The sequence below is a fragment of the Ambystoma mexicanum genome, chromosome 9 (assembly GCF_040938575.1).
Source record: "Ambystoma mexicanum isolate Mex_15411 chromosome 9, UKY_AmexF1_1, whole genome shotgun sequence".
Classification (NCBI taxonomy): domain Eukaryota; kingdom Metazoa; phylum Chordata; class Amphibia; order Caudata; family Ambystomatidae; genus Ambystoma; species Ambystoma mexicanum.
Window position 1 is genome coordinate 1,310,110,366 of NC_090931.1, and position 23,749 is coordinate 1,310,134,114.

Genomic DNA, 23,749 nt, shown 5'->3' on the forward strand with positions numbered 1-23,749 from the left:
GACCACGTGGGGGCTGGAGTGGATCAGGGAGGGCATCCGGCACCATCAAGCAGAGGAGAGTGGCAGAGTGTTAGAACTTGATGGTCGTGAAGATTATGAAAGCCTCTGTCCCCAAGTACCACACAGGGAGATATTCCAATAACTCCCTGTGCAAAAGTCACAGGTATTAGGTGCTGGAGTGCCAAGAACCAGGAACGCCAAGAACCATGAACGCCAGAAACCCCGAACCGCTGAAAGGCAAGCATGTAATTACCACAAAGCCAAAACAAGTAGTGACCAGAAAGGTAAACTGTGGACCACTAGGGGGCTTATCTAGATGGGAGGAGGATGGGGCATCAACCAAGTAGTGGTCTCGGGGGAGCAATGTGGAGAGCGTTCAGAGCACCCTCAGTGTGTGGTAATCGGCGGCAGCAGTCGGGTGGAGCAGACTACGCACCGCTCTGTTGGAAGTTAGGTTACGCACTGGAAATACCTGTGAGAGCGCTGCGGGTGCAGACTCGAAGCATAGTAGTAATTAAGGATAATCCAAAAGACAGTCCGTAAGAGTTCCGGGGTGAAAAGTTCCAGAGAGTCCGATAACAACACATCCGAAAAGGAGTGCCAGAAGAAATCCAGGTATGGCAGTCCGTAGGTCGGTATACCAGAAGTAACGAGATGCGGGCAAACAATCCATGGAAGAAGCGAGGGAAGTCCGTTATGCAGTTCCGTAATCCAAAAGCCGTGAGTTGAAGTCAAAAGTACGCCAAACAGTGCCGAATTGAACAGCTGTGAAGCACTGAACAAGCACGTACTGAATGCTTTTAACCTGTTGCCAAATTGTCAGGTGATCGAGTCTTCCGTGTCACGTGATGCGTGCCTACAGCACGTACTCAGGTACTTCCGCGGCACGTGCTCCGTAGTGGTAACAACTGGTCGGGCCTTCTGAGTCACATGATGCAGAATTGACCCAAGCCGGCGCCCGACATGACCTGTGATGAGTCGCCAAGGGAGCTGCCAGTGGAGAAATGGATGCAGGCGATTCGGACGGTCACTGATGCCTGTCTGCTTCCATGGGCGCTGCCAACGGGTACCGCGCTACTGCCGCCCTAATCGTGAAGGAGTGGGTATGTGTGCAGAAGGGGCATTACAGGGAAGTGCAGAAGGGGCATTAGAGTGAAGGGAATCAGAATGCATAACAGAGCCCCCCAACGGCCCACGACCCCGTGGGCTGGATGGGTAATCCCGATGGAATCGGGCAACAAGACAAGGGGCATGGACGTCCGAAGCAGGAACCCACGAACGGTCCTCAGGACCATACCCCAACCAGTCCACCAGATACTGCAACTGCCCCCTACAGAGGTGGGAACCCAGGATGGCGCTAATCTCGTATTCATCAGGGGCAATGACAGATACAGGAGCAGGGGGAGACACAACATGGGTCAGGTCAGGGCAGGGTTTAAGCAGAGATGTGTGGAACACTGGGTGCACTCGCCAGCTAGCAGGGAACGAGAGGCGATAGGCTACTGGCTTCAGGACCTTGGACACTCGATAGGGACCAACGAATCGAGGAAGTAGCTTGCGGCAACTAGGTAGGTGTAGGTGACGAGTAGAGAACCACACACGGTCCCCCACAGAATACACGGGTGCCATAGCTTGTTTCCTGTCAGCCGCAGCCTTCATGGACGACTGGGCCTCCCGGAGATGGACAATGGTGCGGGCATGGACAGTGGCAAGATCACGGATACAAGCAGAAGCAGCAGGAGTACTAGACAACGAAAGGTCAGGGAATGGAAGAGTTTGAGGATGTTGACCATAGAGAGAGTAAAACATAGAGAAGCCAGTGGAGGCATGCAAAGCGTTGTTATAGGCAAATTCAGCGAGGTGTAACAAGCTGAGCCAAGATTTCTGGTGCTGTAACGACAAACAACGCAAATACTGCTCCATAGCCTGGTTCACCCTCTTCGTTTGCCCGTCCGTTTCCAGGTGATAAGCAGAGGTAAAATGTGTATCAATACCCAGCAACTTCGTAAGGGCTCACCAGAATCGGGACCTGAATTGCGAACCCCTGTCAGAAATTAAGACTGAAGGCAGCCCAAACAAGCAGAAAATGGATCTGAAAAACAAGCTGGCAAGGACAGGAGCAGAAGGTATCCCTGAACAAGGTATAAAGCGAGCCATCTTTGTGAATGAGTCAACCACTACCCAAACCGTGTTGCAGCCCTGCACCCGGGGTAAGTCCGTAACAAAATGCATTGCGAGGGTGTGCCAGGGTTTCGGAGGTATAGGCAGTGGTTGAAGCAGACCCAAAGGGCGACCCTTGCGGGTCTTACATTGGGCGCACACCTAACAGATGTTGACGTAATTGTCTACATCACGTCTCATCGAAGGCCACCAACACCAACGCTTAAGCAAGGCTAGGGTACGCCTTTGACCAGGGTGTCCATTGATGATGGCATTGTGATACCATTCCAGTGCCAGGTTACGAGTATCACTGGTGGGCAACACTAACCTCTCCTGTACGAAAGGCAGTCCATCGCCATATATAGGATCCCATTCCGATAGCTGGTGTGAATGTTGGGAAACCCAAAGACGTATGGCGGACAACAAAGGCTGCAGGGGTGTACAGAGGCAGACTACGTGACCCTGACCGAGTATGGAAAGATCAGAAGGGACCCCCCTCCCCGGAGAGTGGGACAATGCATCTGCTTTACCATGCATCACACCCGGCCTGTGTTTAATATGGAAATCGTATACATCGAAAAACAGGTGCCATCGCACTTGCCGGCTATTGTTGCACTTGAGCGAAGCAAAATCCTGCAAATTACAATGGAAAGATCAGAAGGGATCCCCCCCCCCGGAGAGTGGGACAATGCATCTGCTTTACCATGCATCACACCCGGCCTGTGTTTAATATGGAAATCGTATACATTGAAAAACAGGTGCCATCGCACTTGCCGGCTATTGTTGCACTTGAGCGAAGCAAGATCCTGCAAATTACAATGGTCCCTAAACACAGTCGTTTGGTGTCTGGCCCCTAGAAGGTGGTGTCTCCATACTTGGAAGGCGTCTTTGATAGCTAGGAATTCCTTCTCTGTAACGGTATAGTGAGACTCAGTGGTAGTGAATTTGTGTGAGTGAAATGCCACAGGGTGTAGCCGGCCAGAGGACGGGCATGTGTGAGAAAGTACAGCCCCCAATGCAAACGATGATGCATCTGCCTCCACCAGAAAGGGTAATTCCGGCTTCCGGATGTCGGAGAACCGGAGCCGTGGTAAAGGCAGATTTGAGGAATCAAAAGCAGCTTGGTGCTCTGGTGACCACGTAAACGGGACATGAGGGCTAGTCAGGGCTGTAAGAGGTGCCACGATAGAAGAGAACCCCGTGATGAATCGTCTATAAAAGTTAGCAAATCCAAGGAACGACTCTAAGGTCTTGAGATTCACAGGAACAGGCCACTCTAGGACAGCACGGATCTTGGACTGATTCATGGTCAACCCTCCCGGTGAGATATGGAAGCCCAAGAACTCAGCCTCCTTGGTATGGAACTGGCATTTTTCTGGTTTGGCAAAGAGAGCGTTCTTGCGCAATCGAGACAAGATTTCCCTAACGTGTGACACATGTTCCTCTAGACAAGAAGAGAACACGAGAATGTTGTCCAAGTAAACAACGACATAAGTGTCCAAGATATCACTGAATACGTTGTTCATAAACCGTTGGAACGTGGCCGGTGCATTGCACAGTCCGAAGGACATGACTGTGTATTCGTACAGACCGTGTTGGGGGCAAAATGCTGTCTTCCACTCATCTCCCTCACGAATACAGATCAAATTATATGCCCCTCGGAGATCGAGTTTAGTATAAACAGAAGCGTGAGTTAATCGATCCAGCAACGGGGTGATGAGTGGAATCGGGTAACGTTTTTTTAACCGTAATTGCGTTTAATCGCCTGTGATCCACACAAGGTCGAAGATCGCCCTCCTTTTTTGGGACAAAGAAGATTGGGCTGGCTGCGGGTGAGGTGGAGGGCCGGATGTGGCCCAAACGTAGAGCCTTTAGGATATAATCTTTTAGAGCCAGGTCTTCAGAAGGAGAAAGGGAATAGACCCGCCCCTTGGGTCCCCCAATTGATAAGCGGGTTGTGCTGTCGTAACCAGGGTATACCCAGGATAATCCCAAACTGAGGGGTGGATATGAGATCAAACATAAGTGTTTCCCTGTGTGTGTCCTGGATGACCACTTCAAGTGGCACAGTCTGTTGCCTGATGGGGCCTGAAGTGAGGGATGTCCCATACACGGCTTGCACCGGTTCTGGAAACTTCTTGGATACCAGAGGTAAGTTGAGGGTATTAGCCAAGGTTATGTCAATAAAGTTGCCTGTAGCCCCTGACTCGATGACTATCTGAACTGAGTGTGTGGTGTCTGAGTCTGGCTTCAGAATAGCACAGACCAGTACTGGTCTTATGCACCCAAATGCGTGGGCTGTATCGGAGGGGGACTGGTGAGTGCTCGCCCTAACCCCCAAGTTTAGGGATGAGCTTTCTGAAAACCCTGATTCTTGTGCTTTGGATGGTACGGGCAGTCTTTGACATAGTGTCCGTTAAGACCACAGTAAAAGCAGGCATTGTCTGCTCTCCGACGTTCCCTCTCCATGGTAGTTATGGGGCTACGTATTCCTCCGACCTGCATGGGTTCAACGGGAGATTCGGGAGGCTGAAGATGGGTATGTATACCGGAAAACCCGGCTTCCGCCTTCCGTTCGGTTCTCTGAGCGTCTACCTGTAAAGCTAGGTCAACCAGATTGGGGTATAACGCAGGTAACGACGGCACAACAGAAAGAGCGTCTTTCATGTGGTTGTTCAGTCCCCTGTAGAACACCACAGCCTTTATGCTCACAGGCCATGAGGTCTCCACTGATAGCTGGTTAAAGTGGGTTATGTATTCTATGAGGGGGTATTTACCCTGGGCAAGGTCAAGCAGCTCTAAATCCCGTGACTGGGCCTTGTGTCCAGTATCAAACACCTTGGACATCTCGCTCACCAATAAATCAAAATCATAGAGGGCCGGGTGGTCGTTTTCTAGAAAAGGGTTTGCCCAAGTAGCTGCGATGCCAGCCAAATGGGACAACATAAAGGCAGCCTTGGTAGTGGAATCAGGGAATGCCAGAGGTCTGCAAAGGAAGTGGAGTTTGCACTGGTTCAGAAACGTGCAGAATTTCCTGGGTTCACCATGGTATCTATCAGGGCTGACAATGGAAAAGGGGTAGGAACCACCACCGGGACGGGGGCGGACGGTGTACTGACGGGAGCCGAAGCCTGTGGGGTTGTATCCCCCGAATTCGGGATCAGTGGGTAGGGGGTGTCGTGCACTCTGTAGGGAGTCAAGCCGGTGGTGGATAGCTGCCATGTCTGCTCTTAGGATGGTGACAGCTTGGATTAAAGCGGCCACGGGGTCTCCGGATGAGGCCTCCATAATCCGGACGACCAACTGGCTTCACAGTCTGTTAGAACTTGATGGTTGTGAAGATTATGAAAGCCTCTGTCCCCAAGTACCACACAGGGAGATATTCAAATAACTCCCTGTGCAATCTTTAAAGCCACAGGTATAAGGTGCTGGAGTGCCAGGAACCAGGAACGCCGGAAACCCCCAACCGCTGAAAGGCAAGCAGGTAATTACCACAAAGCCAAAAAAAGCAGTAACCAGAAAGGTAAACTATGAACCACTAGGGGGCTTACCTAGATGGGAGGAGGATGGGGCATCAACCAAGTAGTGGTCTCGGGGGAGCAATGTGGAGAGCGTTCAGAGCCCCCTCAGTGTGTGGTAATCGGCGGCAGCAGTCGGGTGGAGCAGACTACGCACAGCTCTGTTGGAAGTTAGGTTACACACTGGAAATACCTGTGAGAGCGCTGCGGGTGCAGACTCGAAGCGTAGTAGTAATGCAGGATAATCCAAAAGGCAGTCCGTAAGAGTTCCGGGGTCAAAAGTTCCAGAGTCCGATAACAACACATCTGAAAAGGAGTACCAGAAGAAATCCAGGTATGGCAGTCCGTAGGTCGGTATACCAGAAGTAACGAGATGCGGGCAAACAATCCAGGGAAGAAGCGAGGGAAGTCTGTTATGCAGTTCCGTAACCCAAAAGCCGCGAGTCGAAGTCAAAAGTACGCCAAACAGTACCGGATTGAACAGCTGTGAAGCACTGAACAAGCGCATACTCAATGCTTTTAACCTGTTGCCAAATTGTCAGGTGATCGAGTCTTCCGTGTCACGTGATGCATGCCTACAGCACGTACTCGGGTCCTCTGCGTCACGTGCTCCGTAGTGGTAACAACTGGTCGGGCCTTCTAAGTCACATGATGCGGAATGGACCCGAGCCGGCGCCCGACACAACCTGTGATGAGTCTCCAAGGGAGCTGCCAGTGGAGAAATGGACGCAGGTGATTCGGACGGTCACTGATGCCTGTCTGCTTCCATGGGTGCTGCCAACGGGTACTGCGCCGCTGCCGCCCTAATGGTGAAGGAGTGGGTATGTGTGCAGAAGGGGCATTAGAGGGAAGTGCAGAAGGGGCATTACAGTGAAGGAAATCAGAATGCATGACACAGAGTGAGTAGCTGGCCTTTGCTCACGGCCTTCGCTACACGCCGGCTTCGCCTATCGGCTGTTGTGCTTCAATTTCATTGATTCAGTACAACATGGCCAATCCGGGACTGCAGCAGTGCGTTTCCTGGTCATTTTGGTAACAGGAACAACACGAACATCACAGGCAGCCATTTTCTGGGTGTCTCGTTCCTTCTTGATGCTGCTTTCCTTGCTGGATGCAGAGAGGCACTTCTGTGCCCCTGAAGAGGAGAGGGAGCAATGAGCTTGCAGCGGTGCGGCGGGGAGAGTAGCTGGCATTTGCTCACGGCCTTCGCTACACGCAGGCTTCACCTGCCGGCTAATGTGCTGCAATTTCATTGGTTCAGCACAGCGTGGTCAATCCGGGCCTGCGGAAGTGATTTTCCTGGTCTTTATGATAACGGGAACAACACGAACATCACGGGCAGCCATTATCTGGGTGTCTCATTCCTTCTTGATGCTGCTTTCCTTGCTGGATGCAGGGAGGCACTCATGTGCCCCTGAAGAGATTGGTTGATTGGATTAGTAGAGTAATCACAAAGGGGATTTACGCAAGTCTTATATTATGGAAAAGGTTTCTCACACAGACAAACAATAGGGAAGCTGACTGACCACACAAAGTGTGATGAATCCAGGGAATTTGTACCTTTTCCCCAAGGGGAGCCTCCCCCCCTGTGAGGCTAAGGAGGTGAGGAGATCCTTACAGATCAAGGCATGACCTTCATGTCTCACTTAATGCAAGAGGTAAAAGAATTGCTTAATATAAAGATCCTTAGAACATCTGTCTAACATTCCCAGACAGATGGTTTGGTAGAACATGTCAACCTAACATTAAAGTGAAGAGTGCAGAAATTGGAAGAAACAGATGGGGAACATTGGGATTTCATGATACCCTGGACATTGTTCATAAACTGGAAAGCCCCACATGCTTTTCTGGGATATTACCCATTTGAACGACTATATCAGAGTGAACTCCAGAATGTGTTAAACATGCTAAAGGAGATTTGGGAAGGAAGAGAGGAGGCCCTTCTACAAATTTCCCAATCTCCACAGAAACTGAGAACTCATATGGCAGCGGTGAGAGAAATTGTAAAAAAAACATCTGGAACAAGCTCAGGAACTTCAGCAACTGTCTACAATAAACACACTGTAACCCGATACTTCTCAGTTGTAGAGTCAGTATTAGTTCTCCTTCCCACTTCGGAGAATAAGATGATTTCCAAGTGGTACAGCCCCTATGAAGTCTTTAGAAAAAAGGCCCCTTGAATTACCTTATCTCCCAACTTGATAGATGTCGGAAAACACAAGTCTATCATGTCAGCCTGCTCAAGGAGTGGAAGATGGACCCTTGTATTGATATCACTGTTACCATGCCGACCTCCTCACTGACTCTGATCATAGAAACGCATTAGTTTCCCCAGATCTATCACCTTCCCAACAGACTGACATTAGCGACCTACTCGTTCAGTTCCCTGAGGTATTTTCAGAACAGCCAGGAAGGGTTGTTGATTTCTTCCACTACATTTGAACCCCAACAGGAAAGACCATTACTTTAAAAGCATACAGGATCCCTGAAGCCCGGAAAAATAATCATCAAGTAGAAGAAAGAGGAAATGATCAAGGTGGATATCATTGAGCCCTCTGAGAGTCCTTGGTCCTCCCCTAGTGTTTTAGTCGCAAAGCCTGACCAGTCCTGGTGTTTCTGTATAGACTTCTGAAAATTCAACTAAATCTCAGTATTTGACAACAATCCTATACCAAGGATAGACGATCTGAACGAAAAGTTGTGTTTGGCTAAGTTTATATCACCGCTAGGCTTGACAAAGGGTTACTGGCAAGTCCCTGTAAATCCAGCTGACGGGGGGGAAACATTCCTTTTCATCCCCACAAGGCCTATTATAATTCAAGGCCTTACCCTTTGGCCTGCATGGTGCCCAAGCCACCTTTCAGTGGCTAATGGACAAAGTGCTAAAACCATACACAGCATTTTGTGGGGCATACTTCGATGACATAGTAGTTGACAGTGTGAAGAAGGCATGGTATCAATAGTAGGCAGAGGCACAATGGATACAAGTTTCGAAAACCTAGGACGGTAGAATTCCTAACTGACCCTAACTCTAAAATGGGAGTAATCTCAAACATTAAACAATAACAAATATGTCCAAGTCAGTCTGGTCGAAATAGAAAGGCCTATACTAAGAAAACCTAACCTTGCTCTCCTTCTTAGAATAATAAATGTTTTAAGGGAATACAAAATGAAAACAGTGTCTCGGAAGGAAATGTCAGAATGGCTTCAGCACCAATTCCCTTCCCCAGGTTCAATCCCATGGGGTCTCACAAAACAAAGGATGGGTGGATGGTACAATTCTGTCAGTCTTGCACACGTTGGCGTACTGGTACAATTGAACAGCTCACTCTTAGGCTTTTAACTTCTGGTAGCTCAATCATTTCTTAAGGCTTCGCCCGCCTTGCCATCAATACTCAGTTCATATATTCTCAATTTCTCACAATTCTGCACGCAATTCCCTCTGCCAGGCTCGAGCCTGTTTTGTTTCACTTTACCACACAATTTCTCACATTTCTGCACAGGCTTTCTTCTGTTGGGCTCGAGCCTGTCTCCCTTTCCCACGTTTTTATCTCATATATCTTTTTTACTGTCAACGACTTTTGAGACTGCTAGAAATTTACACAGACCTCTTCATGACCACTTCGACTTCTCTTTCAACAACCCTTCAATTTATAATCAACAGCATCTTATGGCACCAATACATCTTGGTCCTTATGATTCTCACTCTCTTTAGTCTGCCCCCTTGCCCTTTTTAAAAGTTCATATGTAATACCAATATATCTTGGTATTTGTAGTTCCTATTCTGTTTTAGTTTCAAAGTTCATATTTAACACCAATTGCCTCTTGGTACTTGTAGTAGTTGTTATTTCATAGGTCTTAGTTCTTATTCTCTTTCACTTGCCTTCTTTGCCTTCCTCCAAGGTTCTTATATTATACTTTTGCCCTCTTGGCATATTTCCCAGTTAATTTTACTTTTGCCCTCTTGGCATATTTCACAGTTCACAAATATCACGTTGCTCTTATTCAACCTTCTGTCCTATTGCGGTTTTCTTTAACTTCTGCTTGCAATATCTTTCAAATTCCCAAAAACATTTCACAGAAACTTTATAATGTGTGACTTTCTCTTGTATCCTTGTCTTTTAACAATTGTTCTCTTCATTCATGTTTTATCATCACACGCGTAACATTCAACTTTCAAATTACAGTTACTTTCCATTTAACGTTAACCGTACTTTTGTTTCCCTCGATAACTTACCGGCTTTATTCATTGGATTTATTTCATCTCTTTTCTGCAGCTTAATGCTGTTACCAATGCTTCTTCTGCTCCTCCCCAACTCTGTCGTTCACCCGGGAGGGCCGCAGGCCGCTTTCTGGCAACTTGAAAGTTTAATTCCTCTGCTCGCTCGGATTTTCTTTTCAAATGCTCACGGCCTCCCGGAAGGACGGAAATCTTGCATAGCCTTCTCCTGATCTTCTCTACTGTCGATCAGCCTGTTTGCCTTCAACCTTCCACAGCCTGGTACGTAACAGCCTCAGAAGAGCTGTTACTTCTCATACCCAGCCTTGCTTAAAGTGTGCTTGTGTGTGCCACCTTTTATCTTCACAGGGAGTGCTAATAAGTGGCCGGTGTACATTGTTGAAGTTAAATGCCTGACTCTGCCTGGCCTCATTACAGGGATAGGGCCAATGCAAGTCAGGGGAGGTAATCCTTCTAACCTCATTCCTCATCTTCTTTGGTGCAGTACTTTTGTCAGGGAGAATTGGGGGAGGAATTATGAGAGTTGTAGTTTCCCATAATATAAACAGGGATTGGGGTTAGATGGGTTGTGTAAAAAAGGGGATACCATGTCTCACCATTGGGTGAATCTCCCCCACTCGCTGAGGACTCCTACCCAGGTGATCCTCCTTCGCTTGTCCACCCCCAGGATCAGGATCCAAAAGCGATGGCCTTCCCCTGGCCACCTAAGTACGGGATCCCCGGGGACCAGGTTGTGAAACACAGTATGGTTTTTCACAACAGCGACAGTTGGAACGAGCATGTTCATCACCTGTACTCCATCGCCCATGCCCTCAGAAGTGCCGGGTTAAAATCCAATCCTCGCAAATGTCATCTGGCCCAGTCTGCAGTGAAGTACCTGGAATTTTTCATCAGGAATGGCCTAATACACAGGCAGAGAAAGTAAAGGCCGTCCAGCAAACTCCTACCCTAAAAACCAAACAAGCTCTTCAAGCCTTCCTTGGGTTAACCAGCTATTATAGGAGATTTAGCCCAAATTATTCCACCGTAGCCACTAACCTAACGGATAAGTTCAAAAACTCTCAGCTCCAGAAATTGCTCTGGGATAAAAAGGATCAGGTGAGTTTTGATGGACTGAAAGGTTTACTGTGTCACAAACCCGTCCTTAAAATTCTGTACTTCAGTAAGGAGTTCATATTACAAACAGATTAATCGAAGGTGGGTTTGGAGGCAGTGCTTTCTCAAGAGTACAATGGAGTTGAGCACCCAGTGTTATATACCAGCAGAAATATTTTTCCAAGGGAACAATCCTATGCTATGGTGGAACTTGAGGCATTGGTCATAAAATGGGCTATCATGCATTTGTGATATTACCTGACTGGAAGAAAGTTAAGACTAATTACGGACCACTCACCATTGACCTGGATGAGCTTAAGAAAGGATACTAATGCAAGAGTAATGATTTGGACTTTGGACTTGCAACCATAGAACATCAAAAGGGAAAGGAGCAAGGAAATGTCGACTTTCTAAGCCGATTCTCTATCAACATTGGAAAGTCACAGACGTAAGGGGAGGGGTATGAGATGAATCCAGGGAATTTGTCCCTTCTCTTCAGGGGGAGTCCACCCTCTGAGGCTAGAGAGGTAAGCCTGCTACGCAGCACCCTCCCCAGGGGTCGAGGAAAATGGGACCTCAGTGGGAGAGACTCCGCCTTTGGGGACAAGAACTCTAAGCCATTCCTCCTAATGACATATAAAGGACTTTCAGAAATAAAGAACAGTATGAACACAAGAGATTTGCCTGAAGACAAAGCCCCCATATGTCATCATGAAGAAGGAGAAATCTCAAAGTAACAGAGAGGAGTAGGCTGGAAGAGGAGGACACATCAGGGAGAGGCGAAGCAGAGAGAGAGTGTCTGCAGGGGAAGTCCACTGACAGCATTACATCTGGGAGAGGTGGAGCCAAGAGGAGCCAAGGAGCCTGCGACTTTCAGAAGTGGTCTGAATGCGAGAGTGAGACCCAGCATTCACACAGACTGGAGAGCCGAGGAGACAGGAATCCAAGTTCTGGTGGTGGCGTGACCACAACAGCTCCGAGGTGGGCAGTGCACCCATTCAACCACTCCAAAACCACCACGCTGAGTGAACAGTGAGACGTCAGGTTACCCGCAGCCATACCTGGATGCAGAGAAGTAGAGAAGTAGAAGACCAAGACGGGACACCAGCGGGGCTCAAGAGAGAGCGTACCGGAACCAAAGAGGAAAGCCGAGCGAGTGATCGCAGTTCATTTAAAATATAAATGTAGGGTGGAAAAACACCTATTTTAAACCTACATATAAGATGGGAGCAAGCTCCGGAATAAGGCAGTCCTTGTGGCATCATGTCAAAATAAAAGGGCCTATACTAAGACAAACCTATCACCAATCCTTCCTCTAAATACAAAAAGAAGTGTAGGATAATATTCTCAATAAAGAAGAAGTATTCACAAAGACTAAGTCAGGATGTGATTGCTAGGGGTCTCCCTTCCCCATGTCCTGAGCATGGGACAAGGTGGATCTCCTGAGTACAGCACACACTCGAGCCTTCCCAGCACAAGTCGACAGTTCTGTATCAGCTATCAGGTTATTCAATGGCTAAGTCTCTTTTGAATATAAGTCTCTTGCCTTTGAGGGCCTGATGTAGTCAACAAACAAACACAAAGTTTGTTTCCACATATACTTTGGGTGACGGCTTCACCCCTGGGTCCCCCCTCTTCCGGGCGCAGATCTCTCACCAGTCTCGTATTCAACAAAACAACTAAACAGTTCCTTTTCTCAATGAACTTTGGGTGATGACTTTTGACCCCTGGATCTCCCTCGGCCGGGCTCAGACCCAACTGACAAGGGGGACCATTCACTTCCCCTTGTCTTTCAACACTTCTTGCATTCACGCCTTAATGTATTTTTAAACAGTTCTTCTGGCTCTGCCCCTGGTTGTCGGCTTCCCCTCTGCCGGGTTCACTCTCACCAACTTTTACAGACAGTTCCTTTTTAAACAGTTCCTTGGGCTTTGCCCCTGGTTGTCGGCTTCCCTCTGTCGGGTTCAATCTCGCCAACTTTTACAGACAGTTCCCTGTGCACACCCCTTGGTCATGTTTGCTTAGGTCAACACCATTCTGGTTGTCGGTTTCCCTCTGCAGGGTTCAATCTTGCCAACTTTTGCACCGTACTGTTCATGTACTACTTTTCACCATGCAGGATTAATTTCTCTTAGCTTTCACAATCATCTGTCGGTCAAAGACGTTTGACGGTAAATAGGATTTTACAAGACCCCTGTATGACCAGTTTGAACTCTCTTCACCTCTTCCCAAGGCCTTCTGGTTACGGAAGTCTCTACCTTCAGGTAATTGCCTAGAGTTTCCTGTGTGAGCACCCACGTGGTGCCGGACGCCTCTGTTGCGGGGTTTCTCTCTCTTTCTCAATAGTTCCTTTACAGCTTAAAAAGTTCAAATTAGCTGCTTGCTATTTTTCGTTCAACACAGCTCGGTTTCTTATCGACTCTCCCCTCGACTCACCAGCTGTGATGAACCGCTTGGCTTTCTTCTCCTTCGAGTCAAGGTTGGTACCACAGAGACCAGTGTCCCTCCCCGGTTTGGTTATCAGTGGGCGAGGTTCTTGTGTACCATTGGCATCTGCTGCAACACACACTGCTCTTTGTTTGCTGTCTTAAGTTTCCATCTGCAGAGGTTTCACTGGTCTTGATCGCAAAGGGCAAGGTCACTTCTCTCCTTGTCACCCTCTGTCATGATGCCTACCCCCAGGCATCCGGACCAAGCCCATCAGCCCCGGGAGCAGGCATCTGGACATTTAGTAAAACCTCAGCAGCCCCGGCTAGGGGCTATCTGGGTTCAGTCCTGGCGCCTTAGGCGCCAGGTTCATAGTAGGAATCAGTCCTGGCGCCTAAGGCGCTAGGCACATAGTCATTACTTATCTCAGGCAGACCGTGCTGCAAATGACTCCAATCCAACATGAAGCCTGAAAGGGACTATTTTTCTACAGGGACTATTTTTTACTCGGGTGTGGTTCTAGGGACTTCTTACCTGGGACTACTTTTGAGGCTATTTAAACCACACCCGACCAGCAACACACGCTTCGCGTTATTCTGCATCCGGCAGCGTAACACTCACCGTGCCTGCAGCCTGCATCCAGTCTTCTGCCACGCCCGCCTCGAATCCGGAGCTCCTAAAACAAAGAGGAAAGAAAGGGACAAGGTTAGAAAACAAACTTATTTCTATTCCACACCTGATTCTGGATCCATCTTGTCTCCGGACCTGTAAAGAACATCATTTCGGCACGCGCAGCACCTCCAGCTGTAGCGCCGCGCCATACTCACCAGTCTTCACAGCATCCTTCGGGTCGGCGCTGCTTCCATCATTTCTTTGCCAAACTTCGGCACCTAGGAGACAAAAGAAAACCACAAGGTGAGCCGAGGGAACCAACAAATATAATTCTTACCAACATAGACTTACCTGATTTACCACCGGATGCATCCTTTTGTGACTCTCCATATTTTCACGTGCCGCATCTGTAAAGAGAGACAAAACAACACGTTTTCTTCGTGCAACATTTACCGGACAGCGCCGGGTAATACAGACTCTTACCTGAGTGCCACCAGCTACCACAAGAGCATCTTTTCACGAGCCAGCTGCAAGACAAGAAAGGAAGGGGGGAACAAGAGTGAACATCGGACATATTGAACTCTATGAACTTAATACTTATTGGTCCTCACCAGGAACCTCAGAGTCAATACTCTCCGGAACTCTCCCGAGCCTTCAAACCAGTGAAGTAACTGGAATCGACGCGCCCCTGAAAATCCACGCTGGATGGAGAGCTCATCTTTCAAGAATATAAGGTGAGATTGCTGTGAGGGCATTTCGGAGGTGATTAGTTGGGGAGGACTGTGGGGGTGCCTTCACTTGAATCCACAAGTGGCTAAATCCATCTCTCCACTTGCAGGAGACTATTTCTACTGGTTAAATAGACAAGATTAGGAGGGCAGATCCAGTCAGTCATCGCTGCACTACGCATCACGTGGGTGGAGACCGCAGCTGTCCGGGTCCGACCGACGCCCCTGTGGGAGCCAGGTGAGCGTAACACCCTCTCGGTATTCGCCATCTATTCCCTCCTGTTGAACTGCCGTGCTGTATTAGCTCTCACATTGTGCGGTCTGCTTTGCTCATCCTGTGCTCTTGTGCTCCACCTTTTATCCCTGTGGGGAAGGGAAAGGGCCATCAGGTGTGTGTGATTCTGGTCAATTGCCTGACTTTGCCTGATCCTTGTATTGGGACATGTCAAGTAAACAGCTCTGGTGTTACTTAGTTCAATGTCTTTTGCATTGTGTGAAAGTGCTTGTGTCAGAAAAGGGAGGACAGTGTTTTGGAATATCTTATGTGGTAAAATGGGGAAAAGGTGTTGAAAGAAGGGGATAACGCGTCTCATATGTCAGTGTCCCATTCCTACTCCCCAAGGACCCCCCATCCAGGTGATCCTCCCTCACTGGTCTACCCCCAGGAACTGAATCCAATAGCAAAGGCCGTGTCCTGGCCACCTGGATGACAGATCCCCGGGGACTAACTAGGGAGGCACCAACATTTTTCTCACAGTATGAAGTGAAGGCAAGTAGAGCCAATAAAGGAGAAACACTAAGTAAGCCACGCCAGGAGAAGGCGAACATTAATTGGCAACAAGTTCTATCCCAATTAAGTACATATATGCCAGAGGAATCCAAAAGGCACAGCAGGCTGGATCAAAGAATAAGACAGAGGGTAAAAGGGGATCAATTGAACTTTATCAAGAGAAAAGAGAATAAGCTCAAAAACCTACTGAAGAAGTTAGAAGAACTGTTACAGAAGGTGAGGAGAGACTATTTAAACATAGCCCACTGAAAGAACTTTGGAGGGAAGAAGAAACTCTTTGAGAAGAGACAATCAGGAGAAGTGAGTCATTCGCCTGGCTTTGTTTGGTTGGTTAGAATAGTGGTAACGTCAGGTAGAACTCGTTTTTGAACAGCAGACTATTTGGTTTGATTACATTTTTACAACTGACAAGCACCTTAGTCATATATATATATATATATATATATATATACATATATATATATATATAGTTTATTTTATCGGCTGTTCTTACTCAACCTTACACAATAAAATGAAGAAAGCAAATTACATAACCATTCCTAAAAACCACCATATAGGTTTCACATAAACAACCAATCAATTTCATTCCTTATTAAAAAGAACATATCCAAGTAACAAAAAGAAGATACATAAACCAAATACATATTCTAAAATAGAAAGCAATTACATTTCTCAGCGCCAAGGGAAAGGAAAGAATGTTCCCTGCTGTTATCCTAGGAACATCATGGAGTACTTCAAATTACCACCTTAGTTTACTATGCCCGCCTCATGCAGCATTTTAATTACTGCTATGGTGACAACTGTTTCTTCCCCACTTGATATTCGAGTAAAGAAGTTCTCAGCAGCCAACTCAGCCAAATTTGATATGAATTTGCCCAGAAAGAATGTCTGCTGTTCTTTTAAAGCCTGACAATCCAGAAGAATGTGCTCCCTGGTCTATACTATATTTGAATCCTTGCAAAAATTACTATCCGTTGTTCCACCAACCTCTCAGCCTCAGTTATTTATATAGGCAGGGAATACCCTCATAGCAATTGTTAAGGTGAGAATCGCGGGAAAGTTGTGTACCTGAATACCTGGTTGATCTCGACGGGGCAGCCAGACTGACGAGAAGAATTGGTGACACAAGAAACCAGCCTCTCCTCCACCCAGAATGGGTACTGGGTAAAAGATGGACAAATTCCCAACACCACAAGCTGCTCTCTCCTGGTTTCAGTGACGTCGGGACTGTGCGAGCACAGACAGGAGAGGTTGAAGGAGCGAATCCTTGAGGTGGCGAGGCTCCAGAGTCCAAAGAAGTCAGGAGGGAACTCCTGGAGAATGGCACTGGATGCTATGGTGATTGAGAGTCCAAAGAAGAGGGAGCCGTACTCCCGAAGCTGGCACTGGATGCTGTGGTGATTGAGAGTCCAAAGGAGAGGGAGCCATACTCCCGAAGCTGGCACTGGATGCTGTGGAGGTGAGTATCCAAAGGAAAAGGAAGCAAGCACCAAGAAAGGCACTGGCAGAATGCCACAGGGTACAGGCTGGGCCAGGGAGGAGAGAAGAGGCAAAGGCAGGCAGGGAGCACTGGGCAGGCTGAGGGAGAGGAGCCTGGAAAGAGAAGGGTAACCAAACAGGGACCAGGTAGGGTAGGAGAACGGCTGGCTGGGAACCACAACCAAACCCAAAGGGGAAAAAACTGGAGGCAGCAGGGGAGAAAAGGGAAGGGAATCCCCAGGCAGAAGAGAAGGGCAAGGCAAGCGCTGGAAGAACAAGGGAAAGCGAGTGCACGATCCGGAACAGAACGCGTTGAGACGCGATCTGCTCCCGATCCTCACTCTCCCTTTATGGGCCTCCGGCGCCCGCGAGGCCTGGAACGCAAGCCTGATTGTAGCCGGGCGCCGGCGGACCCAGAGCGAGGCTTGAGCAGCAAGCCGCTCCAATCCCGGGCAACCGCTCCACGGCGCACGCGCGGAACCGTGACCGCGGTCTCCCGCGCATGCGCCGAGGAGCTGCAGCCCAGGTCCCCGGAGCTCTCCCTGCGGCGCCTCCCCAAGCGCGAAAGCGCAAATAGAGGCGCCAGGAAGGAAGAGCGTGAGTAGCGAACCCCGGTCTCCCGGTAAGCGTGACAGCAATAGGGAAAGATAGTAATTATTCTTATCATTTAATAAACCATCAGTGGAAATGTCAACACAGTGGGCCTCATTACGAGGTGGGCGGTAAGGGATTACCGGCACCGGTAAGGGCACCGGTGCCGGTAATCCCTTACCGCCATACTACGAGTTCCCTTTGCGGGTCCTCCCTTAACGCCTGGTTTTTCCAGGCGTTAAGGATGGGACCGCCAAAGGGACTCTGGAGCTAATAACGGTACTGCAATTTGCGATACCGTTATTAGTGCCTTCCCCATTCCAATTGAGCACTATGGGGCCTCAAATGGGAATGGGAAATGGCCCTGGTGAATGGGGAATTAACGGTCCCGCCAACCTTGGAATGGACCGGTAATTGCTCCATTCACCAGGGCGGAGTTGGAACGAGTTTGGAGGCATCCATGGCGCTAATAGTGCCATGGCTACCTTCAACCTCGTAATGAGGCTCAATGTCTGCAAACATATGGAAGTAAAGGAATTTGGAGAAAAAAAATGTAAAATGTTTGCGGACTGTGAGAAACCTGAGGGTATTCTCACTCCAAGTCCCCTTGGATCCTCTGCACAGGTAGCTAGGGAAAGGCCATGGCTATTGGATCACGACCCTGGGGCAGAGAAGCGAGGGAGGATCACCTGGGTGGAGGGTCCTTGGGGACTGGAAGTGGTGTGCCCTTGGGTATCACATGGTATTCCCCTTTCCCTAGTGACAACCAACCCAAACCTTCCCCAACATTCCTAGGCTTTTATAAGCCAGCTCCCCTCATTTCTCCACCTTTGACACTTCACAGTACTGGGACGAAGAAGAGGCAACTAAGAGCAATGAAGACTATGCTCTTTTACCACTGTGGTACTGGGACGAGGAAGATGCCTGATAATAGCAGTAAAGGTCAGGCATGTCCCTTTAATTGTAGTCAGGCAAATCTGATTGGTTATCCACACCTGCAGCCTGTGAAGGGGCTGCAGAGAACCCAGCGTGGTGCAGGAGTTGAGACCCCCTGGAGAAGATTGGAAAAGGTGAAGGGAGACGGGCGAGAAGGCTGTCCCTTTCTTTCCTACTTGATGTGCTTGTTCCCTGGGGTGGAGGACCACCACAGGAGTGTCTGAGGGCAGGAATCAGAGCCCTGACACTGATTGCAGAAGGCTGCGTGATCCGTGCTACAGCACAAACTCTTAAAGTGACCAGTGAGTTTCTGGTGAATGAGAAACCCAGTGCGCGCGTGTTTGAACTTCATTGCATTTGTAAACGTTTTATTCTCGTGCCGCAGCGTGTTTGCGCATCCCTGACTGCATGGTCATCGCAACTCCCTATCGCGTGTGCCTTAGGTCCCCCTTATCCAGCCTCCTGCACCCACGCGCCCCATTTGCTCTTCCTCATTGACTGCTCTGTTTTGCATTGTATTGCTTTGTGTTCTGCTGCATTCTTCCTTCTTCTAGGTTTGCATTTGTCAAATGCTTTGTCCTTTTGTATATTGTTCTGTGTTCTGCTGTGCTCCACCCTCCACCCAAAGGTTCTCTTTTTAAGGACTGCTCTGTCTGTCTGCGCTGATTAGCTAACAGGACAGCCTTGTTTTCTGCCTGCTCTTCCATCTGAGCTTGTTTCTACTTAGTTAATTGTCCACTATTGTCTTGTCCTTTTCTGCCTCCTCTGCGTACACCCCTCCATTTATCCTCCCCTAGTGTTTCCCAACCACCATTTCCCTCCACCCCTCTTCCTCTCTCTTCTTCCCCCATACACTCTATGGTGCTCTCTGTTTCTCCTATCTTTTCAAACTGATCCTCTATTGACTATACCGCTCTCCTCACTAAGTCTGGTAGGAAGAAGTTCAAAAAGGATATCCTGGCCTCCAACCCAGGCCTCATTATCGCTGACACCTATACCAGTGCTTCCTTCAGACAGACCCTCACTGACATCCTCTTTGTCGTTCCCTCGCCAGACCTATGGACCCTTCATATGGTCTGGCGAGGGACCCTTCATATGGTCTCTGTGCTCTATCCTTTCTCTTCTTCTCCCATTAATGGTGCACCCGGTGGGTGGCCCTCCTGGCTCCCTTCCACTCTTCTAAGGTCATCATTAATGTTTACCTGAATGGCACTGTCCAAGGCCCTCCTTTCTTCTCCTACTGTCGCTTCTCTACCTTCTTCGGCTTCCTTGCCTCCTCCCTCTGCCTCCTTCTTGCCTACCGTGCCCTCTCCTACTTCCTCTTCTGAAACCCCTTGTGCTCCTTCTACACCTCCGCAGGGCATACCTCTGATTTGTAACCCTCCTCGGAAGTCTTTCAAGGTTGGCAACCTTCTCCATATTGGCACTCGCTCAACTCTCGCTCAGCTGTCAAACACTCCTCTAACATCTGCTGCCTCCTGGAAGAACTTGATCTCGATGTCCTCAGTCTCACTAAGACATGGTTCATGGGCAGCTCTGTGACAAGCATTGACACACTCCTCTCTGATGGGTACAAGATCCACTCTGCGCAAAGGTCCGGTGTAGCCTTGATTTTCCCAGAGTGGATTCCTGCCTCTGTCATTCCTATGCAGGACTACTCCTTTTTCGAATGCCTTGTCTGCAGGTTCTCTGTCTCTCTCCTGGCCACTCTCTTACCGTGGCTACTATCTATCAACCACCTGGTCAGATCACCTGCTTTCTCTCTGAGTGGCCGGACCTCTCCTCCTCCCTCCTGGTCTCGACCACTCAACTCCTCCTTCTTGGAGACTTTAATATCCACCTGGATTCTTCTTGTCCCTCCTCTGGACTCTTTTGCAACCTCTACGACTCTCTCTCTCTTCCAATTCTCCCCTCTGGCCCGACTCACTCTGCAGGGCACACTCTGGATGTTCTGATCTTCTCAGACCTCCCCCTTTGTAGCCCCCTCACCGCTCCTCTCTGCTGGAGTGATCACTTTCTGCTTCCTTCCCATCTCTCCATATCTACCCCTCAGGCCAAGCCAACTCCAGCACTGCCACCTACCTTCTCGGTCATCCGACCCATGAAGCGTGTGTCAGTTGAGGCTTTCACTGCCGCTTTCTCTCCCCCTCCTCCTCCTCTGGCTGACTCACATCCTGACACAGCTCTTTCCATGCTCCACTCTTCTATCTCTGATACTCGTGATGTTCTTGCCCCTGTCATCAGGATCTGCTTGAAGCCCAAAGCCAAGTGCAACTCCTGGTACAACTCTGACCTCGTCACCCTTAAACGCAAGTGCAGGGTGGCTGAGAGGAAATGGCTAGCTTCTTGTGCATCCTCTAACAAACTGTCCTGCCGCCTGCTCCAAAGGCAATATCGGCTCTCTGTCCGCACTAAGAAGAGAGCCCACATCCAAGCCAGCATCTCTGCGGCATTTTACAACTCCACTGAACTCTTTAACACATTCAAGGAGCTGGCCAATCCTGCTGCAGTCTCTACCTCTCCTGTCCCCGTCCCAGGCCCTCTGCACAGCCCTGGCTTCTCATTTCATCTCTATGACCCACATCATCCTGTCCACCCTCTCGTCCTCTCCTCCTCCTCCCCCTACTTTCTCCTCTACCTCAGCCTCCCTGTGGCCACCTCTCCTCCCTCTTTCTCTTCCTTTCCTCTGTTCTCCCCTGACGAGGTTTCTAGATAAGTCTGATCTATGAAAGTCTCGTCAAAACAGGTTGTTCCAAAGCCATCAAGGACCACATTGACACCCTCGCTTCTGCCCTTGTTGACATCTGCAACCACTCCTTTGCCGCTGGAGCCTTTCACTTCTCCCCTGAAGCACTCTCTTCTGAACCCTCTTCTCAAGAAACCCTCAGCCGACCCCTCCTGACTGGCTAAGTATCGCCCGATCTTCATCACTCCTTTCCTGGGCAAACTCCTGGAAAGGCTGGCCATCTCCCAGCTTAATCTCTGGACCTCAGTAACAATCAAAAACAAGACCTATTTGACCTTATTAGATACTTTACTGACATTTTTAAGGAGGAGCCCAGAAGAGTGAAGGATATCTATCATTATATCCGGTCTCCTGCAGGCAAAGTAGTACATTTAAAACCATACCAATTACCCGAATTGAGAACAGATACCCTCATCCAGGAATATAAATATGCTTGAGGCTAATATCATCGCACCCTCTAATAGTCCTTGGTCCTCCCCTATCATGCTGGTGGTAAAACCTGATGGAAGTAAGAGGTTTTGTATAGACTTTTGAAAGGTGAATGCCATCTCTGCCTTTGATGCTTACCCAATGCCCCAAATCGATGACCTGATTCACCGGCTGGGTAATGCGGTCTACATTTCAACATTAGACCATACAAAAGGGTACTAGCAAGTCCCGTTATATGGACTCAATAAAGAAAAAAACTTCCTCTGCCACTCGCACAGGATTGTTTCATTTTAAAGTCCTGCCTTTTGGTCTCCATGGTGTTCCTACAACATTTCAGAGGTTCATGGATAAAATATTACAGCCAAACTCAGATGTTTTCAGAGTTTATAGATGACATTGTGATACATTGCAAGACATAGGAAGATCATTTATACCACTTTTATACAGTCATGAGAGTGTTAAGAAAAGTAGGTCTGACCACCAATCCTAGAAAGTGGAAGCTAGCCCAGTCTGCGGTTAAGTGTTTGGGGGTTTTCGTAGGAAACGGTACTGTCCAACCACAGCAAGAGAAGGTGAGAGCTGTTGTCAATACCCCCACTCCAACAACTAAGAAAAGTCTGAGGACCTTTCAGATATATTCCAAACTTCTCTAGTAAAACATCAAGGTTAACTGACAAATTGAAGAATGCTGAGCCCCAAAAGATCAGGTGGGAGGAGGAAGATAAGATCTGTTATACGACCTTGAAACAAAGCCTCTGCCAAAGCCCCATTTTGAAAGTAGCAGATTTTTCTAAGGAATTCATCCTCCAGACTGACGCTTCCTTAATGGGGTTGGGAGCCGTTTTATCACAAAACCAAGATGGTTTGGAACATCCAATCTTATACATTAGTCGAAAGCTGTTCCGCAGGGAGAGAAACTACTCAGTCATTGAGTTACAGGCATTGGCGATCAAATGGGCAGCCTGCATAGGGGAAGGCTATGTGAGAAACCTGAGGGTATCCTCACACCTTCTCCCCTGGGATCCTCTTCTCAGGTGGCCAGGGAAAGGCCATCACTTTTGGATACTGACCCTGGGGGCGGAGAAGCGAGGGAGGATCACCTGGGTGGAGGTTCCTTGGGGTTTGAGGAATGGGTACCCACAGTCAAGACATGGTATCTGACTTTTCCTTATGAAGACCAATCTAACCTTTCACCTGCCTTTACAGGCTATTGCAACACATCTCCCCACATTCCCCTCATTCAAACCACTCTATTACTGGGACGAGGAAGAGGCGACTAGGAGTAGTGAACACTAGTAACACATTTCACTACTCTGCTACTGAGACAAGGAAGAATCCTGCAAAGTGTTTTAAGGGTCAGGCACGCCCCAAGATCTCCTCTAATTGCAGTCAGGCAATTACAATTTGGAATTTGCACCTGCAACCTATCAAGTGGATGCAGGTGTATAGGAAGGGAGGAGACCTGCAGTATGGGTGACCAAACCAGCAGGGAAACCTGTTTGCAAGGAGGCCGTCGAGGTGGGAACTGCGGGAGAGACAAGACGCCGGCAGAAGAAGACCCCAACAGACTGTGGAGCTCAGATGTCGATGGGCTGCGAGAGAACCACATTTGGGGATGCCTCAACGCTCCAAGATCTGCCGCCGGAGCGGCAAGCATAGTGAGAGGCGGTCGAGTGACTGACAGAGTCCGGGGAAGAGAAGCAGAGCTGCCGGCTGTGTGCAGAATGAATCCTAGGTGTGAGCGTGGCTCTCAAATGAACGGAGAGACCGACAGAATCCACAGAAGGGAAGCGGAGCAGCCGGTTGTGTGCAGAGCTGGGCTTGCGAACGAAACAAGATGTGCAAGCAAAAGCGGAAACAAGGTGTACAGCTGCCCAGTGGAGTCGCTGAGAACCAGTGAGTGCAGAGGGAAGCCACTCGAGCCAGGGCACACCCAAGGCTGTAGGGGAAACCCAAAATGGAAGCTGAATGAATGAAAGGCATGCACATGAGAAACTG